This window comes from Cryptotermes secundus, unplaced genomic scaffold (genome assembly GCF_002891405.2).
Source record: "Cryptotermes secundus unplaced genomic scaffold, Csec_1.0 scaffold477, whole genome shotgun sequence".
Lineage (NCBI taxonomy): Eukaryota > Metazoa > Arthropoda > Insecta > Blattodea > Kalotermitidae > Cryptotermes > Cryptotermes secundus.
Window position 1 is genome coordinate 55,301 of NW_019720168.1, and position 12,719 is coordinate 68,019.

A 12,719-nucleotide genomic window follows, 5' to 3' on the forward strand; every position below is an offset into this window, starting at 1 on the left:
AAATGTTTCAAATTTTAGTTGTAGAGAAAATAAAGTGTTCTCAGATCAGCTTGGCTAACTTTCAAACTCAAAATTTGAGCATTAAAACCAGTATAATATTCTGATTTTGATAATAAAAGTGAAATAGTTCTTTATATGCAACGAGTCAGATTATATTTGCAATGATATGCTGTAGTATTTCACAAAAAAACTGTTCTGATTTTGAGGTTAAGTGTGGTATGGTGTACCTGGACTCGTGATCATCAGAGTCTAGGTAGTGCTGCTAACTCCCGACAGATCCACTTGTCTGTTGCATCTTACACACAGAACGGCATGTTGCACACTGCCTTGATGAATTTCATTTACTCGTTGCAGTCTTTCCCTAACTTTTGCCATCGCCAGATAATGGCCAGCATCACAATCTGCTACCTTGAATGATCAGACATTGAGTACACTTGAATCTCATCTCCTGTCTCTCAAAATATAGTAAATTTAATTGTGAGTCAAGTAATTTTATGCCTGTTATGATGTGGGAACATCGTACTTTCGACAGTTACATATCTGGATGTGGCGAAGATTACCAATGTGATTACATCATCATTAGTAATGTTGTGTAAACTCTCACTCCCAACTGTTGGTTGGAAAATGTCTTCTCTACCTGCTTTGGCATTGAAATCTCCTAACAGAATTCGTGTCGTATTTAAGGAATTTATTGAATACACATTCTAGTTCCTCGTAGGAGCTGTTCTACATATTCTGACATGCCAACACATTGCCAGGCAATGGCTCAATAAACATCCTGCGATATGCACACGCAACAATAGAACGAATGTTATAGCTCAATGTGAGGCAGCAGTCAGCACGCCAGTGGACTGGTGATTTAGCAAACACGTGACGTGTGTTTTCAGTGTGGTCCTCACCTTGCCTAATGCTAGGCAACAGAACTGTAAACACATCTACAATAATAGAAGGTGTTTTTTATGCGTGGTCCTTTCTGAAGTTTTATACGGGACAACAGAGTGTTGTTTGCAAGTAGTTGCAGCTGAGAAACCATAAGTCAAGGACACGAAGCTGTCGTGGGAAAGAGTTAAGAATTAGTTGCAAGAGTGCAGCTGCGAAAAGAGGACTTTATGTATAATATTTGGAGCGTGTAATTCAGTGAAACTGTTACAGTTCCTGTGTTTTAATTATGTTACCAGGAGACAACTGGTGTGTGTGTGTGTGTGTGTGTGTATGTGTGTATGTGTGTAACAGTGAACTATGAAGTGTAGAAATAGTGATAGCGCTATAATTACATGTAATTACTGGTGGTGTGTATAAGGAGTAAATAAACCCGTTCATCCAATCCAGAACCCATGTAATTAGTTACTAATACATATGACAGTATCATCAATTTTATCTTTTGTTGGGGCATGAACATTCAGAACAATGATATCACAGCAGCGACCTCTTAGTATTATGAACAACATTCTGTCACTAACAAACTCAACCCTCTTAACTGCTTACATGATTATCTTATGTAGAAAAAACTACCTAATTCATGTAAGATTTGAGGCTTTCACGGCGGTGACTATGAAGAAAGCAGTCTTCTGGGATTTGGCACCGTGTAAATGTGGTGTTAACCGNATGATTTTGATTCCTCTTTCCATAGAAAAATGTATATTTGCCTGTTGGTTCAGTGCCACCCCTGTCCCATCTGACCTCCTGGACTCCCACTAAATCTAACTTACATTTTGATATTCCTTTTGCAGTTGTTATGAGTGAACATACCCTATACAGTCTTCTTGCATTCCCTGCATGAAGTATCGTATCCATTTTCCATATCTTAAGCCATCTATCCAAGGAATCCATCTAAGTCCTAGGCCCTTTATAGCATTTCGTAACCAACTTATTTTTATGGTGAGGAGTTGTTAGCCCCACACCCAACCCCCAAGCTGGAGGACCATTCCTTGTCATCTGTCAGCAACTGCTTATTCTATATATTTGTAGCTACACTCCATATTCGAAGGCTGTCTCCTCCGGCCACAGCCCGAGGACTCGCCATGCCATGGTGACAAGGGACCCACTTAATGTGGCAACTTCAGTACTTCTTAAAATTACAAGTGCCATTTCCATTTGAAGAATATTGTCTTCTGGGTTTTGATACTGTGTAGTTCAGAGAGAGCCTGATCATTCAGATGAATGTACTGCCTCCATCTTCAGGGTTGAAGAGTAAGTCAAGCAAGAAAGGAACAGAAGCAGGTGACATGGTTAGCTCTCTGAAGTACATGGCATCACAGGTCAGAAGACCATACTCTTCATAGTCCTGTTATATGGACCTAAAATCCAACATTTCTTCACCTGGTTTTTAGGTCACAATTGTTTAGAAGTTGTTACGTAGACTGCCCATGTTCTACATGTTATTATATCCAATGTTAGATATGTTACTGAAATCATTTCCTAGGATGTCCTGCATTGTGCCAGAAGAATAGAATGTTTTTCCTTTCTGATCATAAAACGGGCATTCCTGCATGATGTGTGGAATAGTGCGGGGGATGTCAGTGGTTATGGACGGGTGCTGGTTCACCTTTTGACAGATGACTGTGTGCTGGACAAGTTTGACCAATCCAAAGGCACATGACCATAACTTACTCAGCTCCAGTGACGCTGTGGGAGGATCACCACACCTACACATTTGGTTTCACCATTCATAGTTTGTTGCCATCTGTCTCTGTCCATTCATTTTACCATGATGACAAAACTGTGTGGTGAAGATAGGCGGAAATATCACTACCTAAGTCTCAGTCTGAGGTTGAACTTCCAAGCAGAGTGCTTCTTTCACAGCAGCATCGATGGCCTTCCATGAGTTGTGGAGGTGGAACACTTGCTGCAGAATCTCCAAATAACCAGATCGTCCAGCATCTGTCCTTGGAGACTCTGCAGGACACTTAGGGAGTCTGTGTGAGGGTTGTTGCTGAATGAACAGAAAAGCTTGGTAGGTGACATATTCAGCTGTGTACACACCGTTAAAGTTATGGAGGCAGTATTTGATAACTTTGTCTTCTTACATGAAGGCACATCCAGTGACACTGTCATTCAGCTAACATGACAGTCATGTGAAAGTTGTTTCACACAAGGTGCTGAGCTGATTGTGTTATAATGGAGACCCTTAGAAGTGCGAGAAATCTGTTAAACATCAACTCTGTTATCACTTTTACATCAAATAAGTTCACTAAAATAATTTGTCATACTCTTGTCAGTTCATTAGGCTCTTTCCTTCAACATATTGTTGCGTGTTGCCTATATAACATGACAAATAAATTTACACGGGTCTCGGATTTAGCAAATAAATTTATTGGCTGATCTCCTCTACACTTCCACATACAATTATTCACAATTACTGCTTCTACTGTAGTCAAAGCCAACTGACTACTGGCTACTCTTCTATGGTCAAATGCGAACTGAACTGTACTCGGCAACTTCCAGAACTCAACTAACTGTCTGGTACATTCAACCCCCTTAAATAGGTCCTTTGTGGACCGCTTATGGAACACCTTTCTCAACAGTTTGGTTTTCCCATTGTCATACAACACTTCAAACAATTCATTGTAACCGTGGAAACTTACTGTTAGAATTCCAATGCTGCAGTCCATTCCGCTGCCTAGGAAATGATATCCATTGACCAGGATTGAACACTGAAATATGCTCCATAGTCCGGCTTTTAGGCAGCACATCACAATATTTGTATAGCAGAGATAATTCTATTGTATTGTCAGTTACATGATGGAGTGCTGCATCTCTCCCTCATCTTTGGAGCTATGGCCCAATAAGATATCCATGCATTGTGAAATATTTTATTCTTGCAGACGTAAAATACAACTATGTATAGCAATATGTCCTGCAGATTACAGACACTGAAATGCCACTGAAGTGCCAATGGAAAGAGTAGGTCAGTTGATGAGGTTAGTGGTCTGGAGAGACTGCAGGAAGCAGTAAAAAGAATAGAGGCTGAGGAAATCAGATAGAGGGAGGCAGAATGGTAATATGGAATCTCTGCAAGCACTTCATGTTGTTGAACTGCGAGTGGGAACTTTAAAAAAACAGGTCATGGCCTGCATGGTGTTTTTGGGCAAGCCAACAAAGAATGACTGTTCAAGCCTGTTCAACAATTAGGAGCTGCAGGATGTGCACTGAACAAACAGCTAACATATCACTTTGCCAAAAAGTTGAGTGTCAATCATAAATTTTCCCACAAACAAGAAATGGCCTGCTTCATTCCTTGAATGGAATTGGAATGTTTTCACTAGACGAGCGGAGGAACTGACGTTGTTGAGAGAATAACAAGAAGGAATTCACATTTTTTTTAAACACTGGAAGCAGTTCTGATAGTAAAAGCAATCTTTTATACAAGCCTTAAAGCATATTCAGTGTTGACAAATCCTGTATTCAGCTGTGTGAACTGCCCAGATTCAAACAAACATTACAGTTTGTCACATACCACTCTACTGGCACACCTTGATACATTTATGCCACTTGCACTCATCACAGATGCCTCCATGTCTGCCATGGGTGCCTAGCTGCAGCAACGTGTTGAGAACTCCTGGCCGCCCCTTGCCTACCCAAAGAACGTCAATCCTGAGGTGAAACCGACAGCTGCACCACCTCCACCTTCAACTGCCCAGCTGACATATCCCCAACCACCACCACCCATCGCACCAACTACACGCTCTGCATGCAATGCAGTGTTGTCAGCAACCACTGGATAATGGTCTGCCAGATGATGCAAGCAGTAGTCTGACGAGTTCAAGATGTCACTTTTATTTGATATTTGATGGGATTGGCATTGACGTGGTCCACAATGCTAATAGTGACGAAACAAAAACTGTTGTAACTCTTGTGGACCTGGCATGCAAGGACTCACAAATTCCACAAGAAATCACAGGTGTACCTTTGGAACCTCCTCATTATTGCTGCGTTCCATTGCCCACCAGTTGTGCAGCTTGTCTTAACCTATCAGTTGGTCCTGTACCAGGGAGGGAATCAGGATCTGTGCTACTACATCTTCCTCTGTGCACATCTGTTCGGACTACTGAGTGACTTCAACCATGTGTTCTCTAACATTGGCTACATATTGCGCATACCATTAATTTTTCTAACGTGTTGCAAGGATATCAGGCATCGGAAGTCTGACACTAGACTAGACAAGTTCTAGGGAACCCCACAGCACTGTGGACTGTTCTATGCAATGGGTACTGCACTCCTGATGGAAGGTGTGCTCAGTGGTTGCTACCATGTATGTCCTAATCAATCCAGTTTTGAAGGGAGTTAATTAGAAACAATTTACGAACACCAAACTGTTCGTTTGACCTTGTCAATATATACAGAACTATCCCAACTATGGAAGTAAAGTAAGTAAAAGGAAAGTAAATATATCCCTGTAACAGGCCGTGGAGGCCCATAGGGTTGTGAGATGTTGAGGTTCCCACATTTTCTAGACAGTCGGCTCATAGACGGCCGCAAGGTTGCCAGCCCTACGCACCGGCTGCCCTTTACCCCCAAGAATATTCCTGGTACTCATTTCTGTTAGAGGCTGAGTCGACCCCAGGGCCATAGTGCGGCTGCCAGGATTAGGTCAATTGAAAAAAATCCAATGACCTCATCGGGTCTTGAACCCACGACCTTCCGGCTTGTAGCATAATGCCTCAACCAACTACGTTACCACGTGCCCCACCCAACTATGGAGGTAAAACAAATAATAAAAGATATCCTTGATTGCAACTACTATACTAAGCAAGAAGATAAAAAAGAATCACTTAGCTTAATTAATACTATCTTAGAACAAAATTACATACAATTTAACGGTCACTTGTATAAACAACACAATGGATTAGCTATGGGTGCACCCACTTCAGCTATACTTGCGGAAACATTTATACAATTTTGGAACACACGGTCATCTAAAAAATCCTTGAAAAACATCAAATCATTGATTACTACAGATACGTAGATGGCATTTTAATTATTTATAACAGGAATTTACCTAATGAGTTCTGAACAATAGAGCAATAAAACTCATCAAATGCAATATAGCATACTTAAAAACTTTACGTTTGGCATAAAATGTGGCTTACATGTGATCACAACACACCCCACACCGCAGCAAGGGGTGAATGGGGAATGAAGTGCTACACAAAATCTGAACAGAAAGAGCAACAATAGAAGCCACAATTATAAAAATTACAAAGTCCATTTGCAATAAATATATGCCTGAAAAATGAAGCATCTGTACTCTCAGTTACAAAGGGATTTATATATATATATATATTTCTGCTAGAAATTAATGTATACCATATGATTACTTTGCCGGTCACGCTCGCTTGGAAACCGGGATCGTGGGTTCGAATCCCACTCAGGGTATGGATGTTTAGTTTGTGTGTGTGCGTTTTTCTGTGTTTGTGTACAGGTAGAGGCCTTGCGACAAGCTGATCACCCGCCCAAGGAGTCCTACCGAATGTGTAAGATCTAGAAAAACCAAAGTGAACGGAGAAGTTCATGGAGGTAGGCCTAGGCCCACTGGGGCTGTAATGCCAAGGAAAAAAAAAATACGATCTCTCTAACACACAAGCCTCTAATGATGGCTTTATATGGCTGAAACATGTAAGGCATAATTTATGCATCAAATTAAATTTCTAACCACTATATGTTATATTCGATGGCTTTCTTTTTTCCTCTTCAATGTCAATACTGTGGCATATGGGCCGTTTCTATAACAGTAGAGGAATGTCCGTAAACATTCTCACTGAAACGAATACAGGCAAAGAACGGCCGTTTCTATGCGACGGCCGGTAAACACCCCTTAAAAACGTGACAATATAGGGGAAGCTGTGTTTTCTATATGGTCCGCGCCAAGCAAACGCTCGGAACAATAGGACGTCTGTTGCCAGGTAACGAAACTGTAAACACGCACCCATAACAAAAGAAGATGGAGCTTTTCGTGGGCTCCGTGCAGAGGAGTTATCTTGAAGACAGTCGGCGCTACGAATCAGTCAGTTCTCGATAGGAGATAGCCACTCTAATTTCGTAGTAGAAGAAGAATTAGAAGTCGGCCTGAGAAAACTTAACATGTGATTAGAAGACTTTATTTATGTGTTATAATTACAGCAATCTTGGAAGTGTTACAATTAATTGTAGTTACGATCAGTAAGTGGTCAATAAATCCAATTCCCAATCCGAACTCCGTCTTTAGTCACTGATACACGCCAAAATATAAAAGTATAACGGCAGAAATGTCTCATATAAATTTATGATGTGTATAATTTCCTACGGGGCAATTCATTGCACACTTTCTTACCGTAATAACCCATATTTTTACAAGCCTGAGGCAAAATTGTGGTTCATTTTCGTATTTTGTGCCAGCAAGTACTTTTCTCTCTTACTATACCCTTTTCACTATAAAAGGGTAGAAGTAAATACGAGAGCTACATATATTTGTCCATTTCGCGGAGCGTGCTGCTTGCTTCATGAGTCTAAAGATAGACCTGGCGAGGAAGAGAGGCGTCAGGCTAGCTGCTCCAGTCAGTCTCCGCTAGGGTTCGCATTCTTAATGTTTTGTGTTATTCAGATTAACGAGACTTGGAAATATGTCACAGATTTATGAAGTCTTTCTAGAGTTTCAGGAATTGGTGCTTGTTTTACATCAGTAAAATGTGGAGATCTGGAGGTGAACTACACCCTCATAAGCCAAAATTATTTTCAACTTGAGAGAAACGGTTAGTTTATTTTTGATAAATTTATGTTTGCTTACAAAAATTTTCAAAGGATTTCATGCTACTCTATGTATGCTCACGTGAGTGTGTGTGTGTGTGACATCATTTTGTCGTCAGCACGGTAAGTGCAAATTATTGAAGAAGTCGGGAATTCAAGACGTGAGATATAAAACTTGTGTGTATATTTTCGTTGTTATTTTCTGTCTCCTTCAGGATGGAAAATAATTCTCACACAACGTCAATACGTGTTAAAACACACTGAGATATCATGATTGCGTTTAGTCGTCATTAGTAATGATCTGATAACAGTAAACAACATCAGAAACAGTTAATGATGAAATGCAAACGTTCTACTTTCGGAAAAGGTTTCCGAGTTGTTAAATGAAGTCTCAGGTTTTTTTCACAAAAATGATGAATGACGCAGAACATATAAGCAAAAATGAAAATAAATTTGAGAATAGGAAATATGCACATTATTTGTCTATAACTGTCCCTTAATACTCAATAGTCCACGGCTTATGGCAAAATAACGCTTTGAAGTCGAGAGACTATCACACAGCGAAATGTGTATCGTAAGTGACAGAGGCAGAAGTCATTTGTTCAGTATGACGTGTCAAAAGATGGATGTGCGGGCCAATGTTACCAAGTGTCAGTGGCTTAAGCTTTCATATTAAAAAACATGGAAGACAAAAAGGAAAACATTCAGTTAAGGGATTTTTTGTGACAACTCATCTACTTCAGCATTCCCATCAGAAATAACTTATAAGGCTACTAGTTAATCTCCAATTCAGCACAGTTAGATAGATGCTAGTGACAAACTAATTGACTGTTAACTTTGCCTAAATAAGTGACGTATTTTACTGTCATTCTTCACGCAATTTTATTAAGGACTTCTTTGAATGTCATGACAGTAGCGAATAGACACTATCCAAAATTCATCCAAACGTCTCTTCCATGAGAATTTTATTAAATATTTCATACCCAATTCATATTTGTCTGAACGTACACAGTTTAACATAATTTATCCATGTAATTTCTGTCTCACTTTGATACAATGACCCTAATTGAACGCGTTGGATAACATGCAACTGCCTTCACAAGAAATATAATTTTGGTTTATTTATTTTCTTTATATTGAGTTATTATAACCATTATTATTAATTTTGAGGCCGCTTGTTTGTTTGTCTCTAAGAAATTCGTACCTCATCCACCCAAATACTATCCATGATCACTTCGTTTTTCCCATGTCCAAAGTACAATCTGGGATTCATCTCACTCTGCAACAATGTAATATCTATTTAAAAAAAAACAGAAGAAATAAATATATCGGCCATTTAAACCACTGAGATTGTCTCATGAGTAATAATGTGCATGTCCACAATCTAAAATTCTGTCTATATTTGGCGATATGTAAATATCAAATAGAGGGCACAGCATGACATTTGCTTTCAGTGATTGTGAGTACTGAGAAATTGCATCCAATCTGCCCTTATTCCAGTCCAGGAATTTCATAATTCACAAATTTGATTGTGTATGTATTTATGTATCTACATTGAATTATAAAGGACGTGAAGGAAGCGGGTTAGCTTTAGTTGAGATATTACCTTGACATGTGCCTGAGGAAACTAAGTTAATGCCAAGAAACGCCTGAGTCAGGATAGCCCGCCTCCGGAGAGAGATTTGAACCACAAAGTCCGGAATGCCAAAGCAGATGCGCTTATCACCCGATATCGAGGCCAATCACCGATTTTACCTTTGTCACTGGCAAATGCAACTACATCAGTTCGCTGCTGTCTTCATCTTGGGCTTTCGCAATGAATATGCAGAGACACCTGGTGACCGAGCTGCACGTCGTTGTTTGCATGAGACTGCAGCTTTCGTCACTGCGATCTTCAGCTTTATGAGAGTTTGTGGCCTGCTAGGTGTTTACCGGTGTTCTGGAGCAGTCTGTGGAAACGGAGGCAGGAAGTTCCCCGATACGCTGGGAGCTGCATCCTAGGCTGGCCGCGCCATAGCTCAAGCGGTTAGTCGCTGGGTTCCCTCCGCGGCGGCCCGGGTTCGATCCCGGGTCTGGTCAAGTGAGATTTGTAGTTGACAAAGTGGCGCTGGGGCAGGTTTTCTCCGAGTACTTCGGTTTCCCCTGCCAATCTTCATTCCACCAATTGCTCCACAATCACCCTCACCTATCATCTGGGGCTGGTACAACAGGCCAGAAGTGGCCGCAGTGCAAGGGACTTAGTCCCACATCACTAGCAATAAAGAAAAAAAAATACCTCCTAAGCTATACTGTGTCATAATAGAACCTACATAATCCGTTCTTCTTATAACATACCTTAGGGTGTCGCCATTTCCCCCCCCCCATTTTGATCATTTTACAGACGGCAGGACACCTTGGACGAGTGATCAGCTTCCCGCAAGGCCTCTACCTAAACACATACCTTGTGTGGGATTCGAAACCACGATCCCTGCTTCCAAACGAGCGAAGACAGTTCATGTCTTAGACCGCTTGGCTACCGTGATCGCCTCTTATAACATAAAATTCAACAAAATAGGAGTCATAATTATTGAAAAATGACTGTTTCAAATAATGACATTCTTTATTTACGAATATCAGCACATTACATAAGTCAAACCCAAAATATAAACTACTTGTTTCTAAATTTTGGAAACTGGATTTCTTCCACATGATTATATAGTATAATTACATTAAAATACATCTTAAAATATGTTACTCTAAAGATACTGTCAGAAGTCAGGCCTACTTCCAATGTCATCCATGTTTAAAACAAGATATGAGAGGCAGTAAAATGAAAACAGGTCAGAAGCCAAAACATATTAAAGAACATTTCTTACCTCAAAAGTAATCTCCAAAACTGTAAATACATTTGTCCCACTGGGAGATAAGACGATCAATCCCATCCTTGAAAGAGCCTGTGGGCTGCCTACGGAACCACATCTTTACCCAGCCACACACGTCTTCGTCCGATGCAAAGCGATGTCCACGGATGTCTCTCTTCAGGTCTCCAAAAATGTGAAAATCACATGGGCAGAGATCTGGGCTGTAAGGGGGATGGTGAAGCACTTCCCAACCAAATCTCTGTAGCATATTCCTCACAGAGTTGCCAGTGGGGGCGCGCATTATCATGAAGAAGGATAAAGCCGTTCGATAGCATTCCAGGGCGTTTTGCCTTTATGGCACGTCTCAGTTTCTGCAAAGTGTCTTCATAGCGCTGTGCACTGACTGTGGCCCCATGCCCGAGAAATTCGACAAGGAGATGGCTCTTGCAGTCGAAAGTCATAATCACTTTACCGGAACTTGTGTGTACGGCTTTGGATTTCTTCGGTGGGGGAGAATTCACGTGTTTCCACTGTTGGCTCTGCTGTTTGCTCTCGGGTTCAAAATGGTGGCACCAAGTTTCGTCCCCAGTGCCCATACGGGACAGAAAAGCGTACTCTTCATCATGGTATCGTTGCAAGTGACCCAGTGATGCAGCCATTCTCTAAGTCTTCTGTTCCTCCGTGAGTTGATGTGGAACGCACTGCGCGCAGATTTTGCGGTACAGCAGGTGTTTGGTCACAGTGGCGTGTACCGGAACCATGATTTATTCCCATCAAAAGACTAAATTCTTCCACAGCGATCCGTCGGTTTGCCCGAATATGACCATCCAACGCAGCAATAACGTCAGGAGTGATGACACGTTGAACCTGTCCTGGTCGAGCATCATCTTGCAGTGATACACGTCCCTCTCGGAACCCCTTATGCCACGCCAGCACACGCGAACGTGACATGCTCTGTTCGCCGTAAACAACAGACACGCGACGATGAATTTCTTTTCCTCCTCCTCCTCCTTCAGCAGTCAAAAAGCGCACTCCTCTTCGTTGCTCTTCTTTACCCGCCTCCATTACTGATGTTGGACGACCACACGTAGGGCTAGCCTTACTTCCAGCACAATAAACAAACGATTAGTGTGCAAGGGCACGTTGTCACTGTGCTTTCCCGAGTCCCCAGCAGATGTTCGTACCATAAGCAAATTCCAGTGTTACCAACTTGAGCGCCGTGTGAGTTATGCGTGGTGACCCGTTTTCATGTGATTGCCCCTTATATTACTTGTTGAGTATCAAAAAATATTTGGATTTATAATTTTAATGAAGATGGTGTTAATAATCAGTTCCACTATCAGAAAAATTCATTTATCTGCACCCCAAAAACAGCATAGTTTGCGAATCACTCTCCTAAGAAATCAACAATAGCAGAGGGATCTTTCAGAGTTTTATAAGAGAAAGAAGATGATATTCCCTATTACCGAGTTAGTGAAGGGGTTAGTTTATTCTTAAGTTTTATTTTTTGGGGGGGGTTAAAGCAATATTTGATTTTATTGTTTGTAAAGTAGTGTCACTATACTTGGCATCTTTGTTATGTTGACCTATTTTTTTATGAATTTGTTTCTGATTTGAATTTCAGGTGTGTGATGGATGAAAGCCTGTCACATTCTTAAGTGTAATTAATATAATGTGCATTTTAGAGCACTTGGAACTGATCCACCCATAGAAGAGTGACTGGATTTTGGATAGGTACAAAGTGCATTGCTTGTTTCTAAGTTAAATAACAATATTGTGTTATTCAGTCAGAAAAAGAAGGGGATAGTCATTGTTTGTTATAGATGCTTTTCGAATTTGCCCAGAGATACTGGGCAATAGCACATGAAGGCAGTTGATTTAGCCATCCCTGGTGTAAATATGATTAGGATTCTCCATGAATTGGGTTCAGAATACCCAACACAAAATCATGTAGAATCTGCAATCTTCAATATGCCCCTTGCTTTTGTGTTGTTCCCTCTAGCAGCGTGTGGTGCTGTCTTCACTAGTCTGTTACAGAGGGCAGACGTAGAACAACAGCTAACAAGCAGAAAAACAAGCTGCAGAAACGAACCTTTTGGAATAATCACATAGCTCTAAACAAGTGGATTACGCCCCCTATGAGGTGGAATAGAATTT

General features: G+C 40.9%; 1 protein-coding gene across 5 annotated transcripts in view; it reads left to right on the forward strand.

Moving 5' to 3' along the window:
* Nucleotides 1–7,534: 7,534 nt before the first annotated feature.
* LOC111867383 (rho GTPase-activating protein 45) overlaps nt 7,535–12,719 on the forward strand; it is a 34,959-nt gene continuing 29,774 nt past the window's right edge. For 4 of the 5 annotated variants that reach the window (XR_002843339.2, XM_023857183.2, XM_023857206.2 and 1 more), the window contains exons 1-2: nt 7,535–7,727; nt 12,187–12,296. The gene's annotated coding sequence lies outside the window, so the exon portion shown is untranslated. The remainder of the gene's footprint in view (nt 7,728–12,186; nt 12,297–12,719) is intronic. The other variant, XM_023857192.2, reaches the window with a different exon arrangement.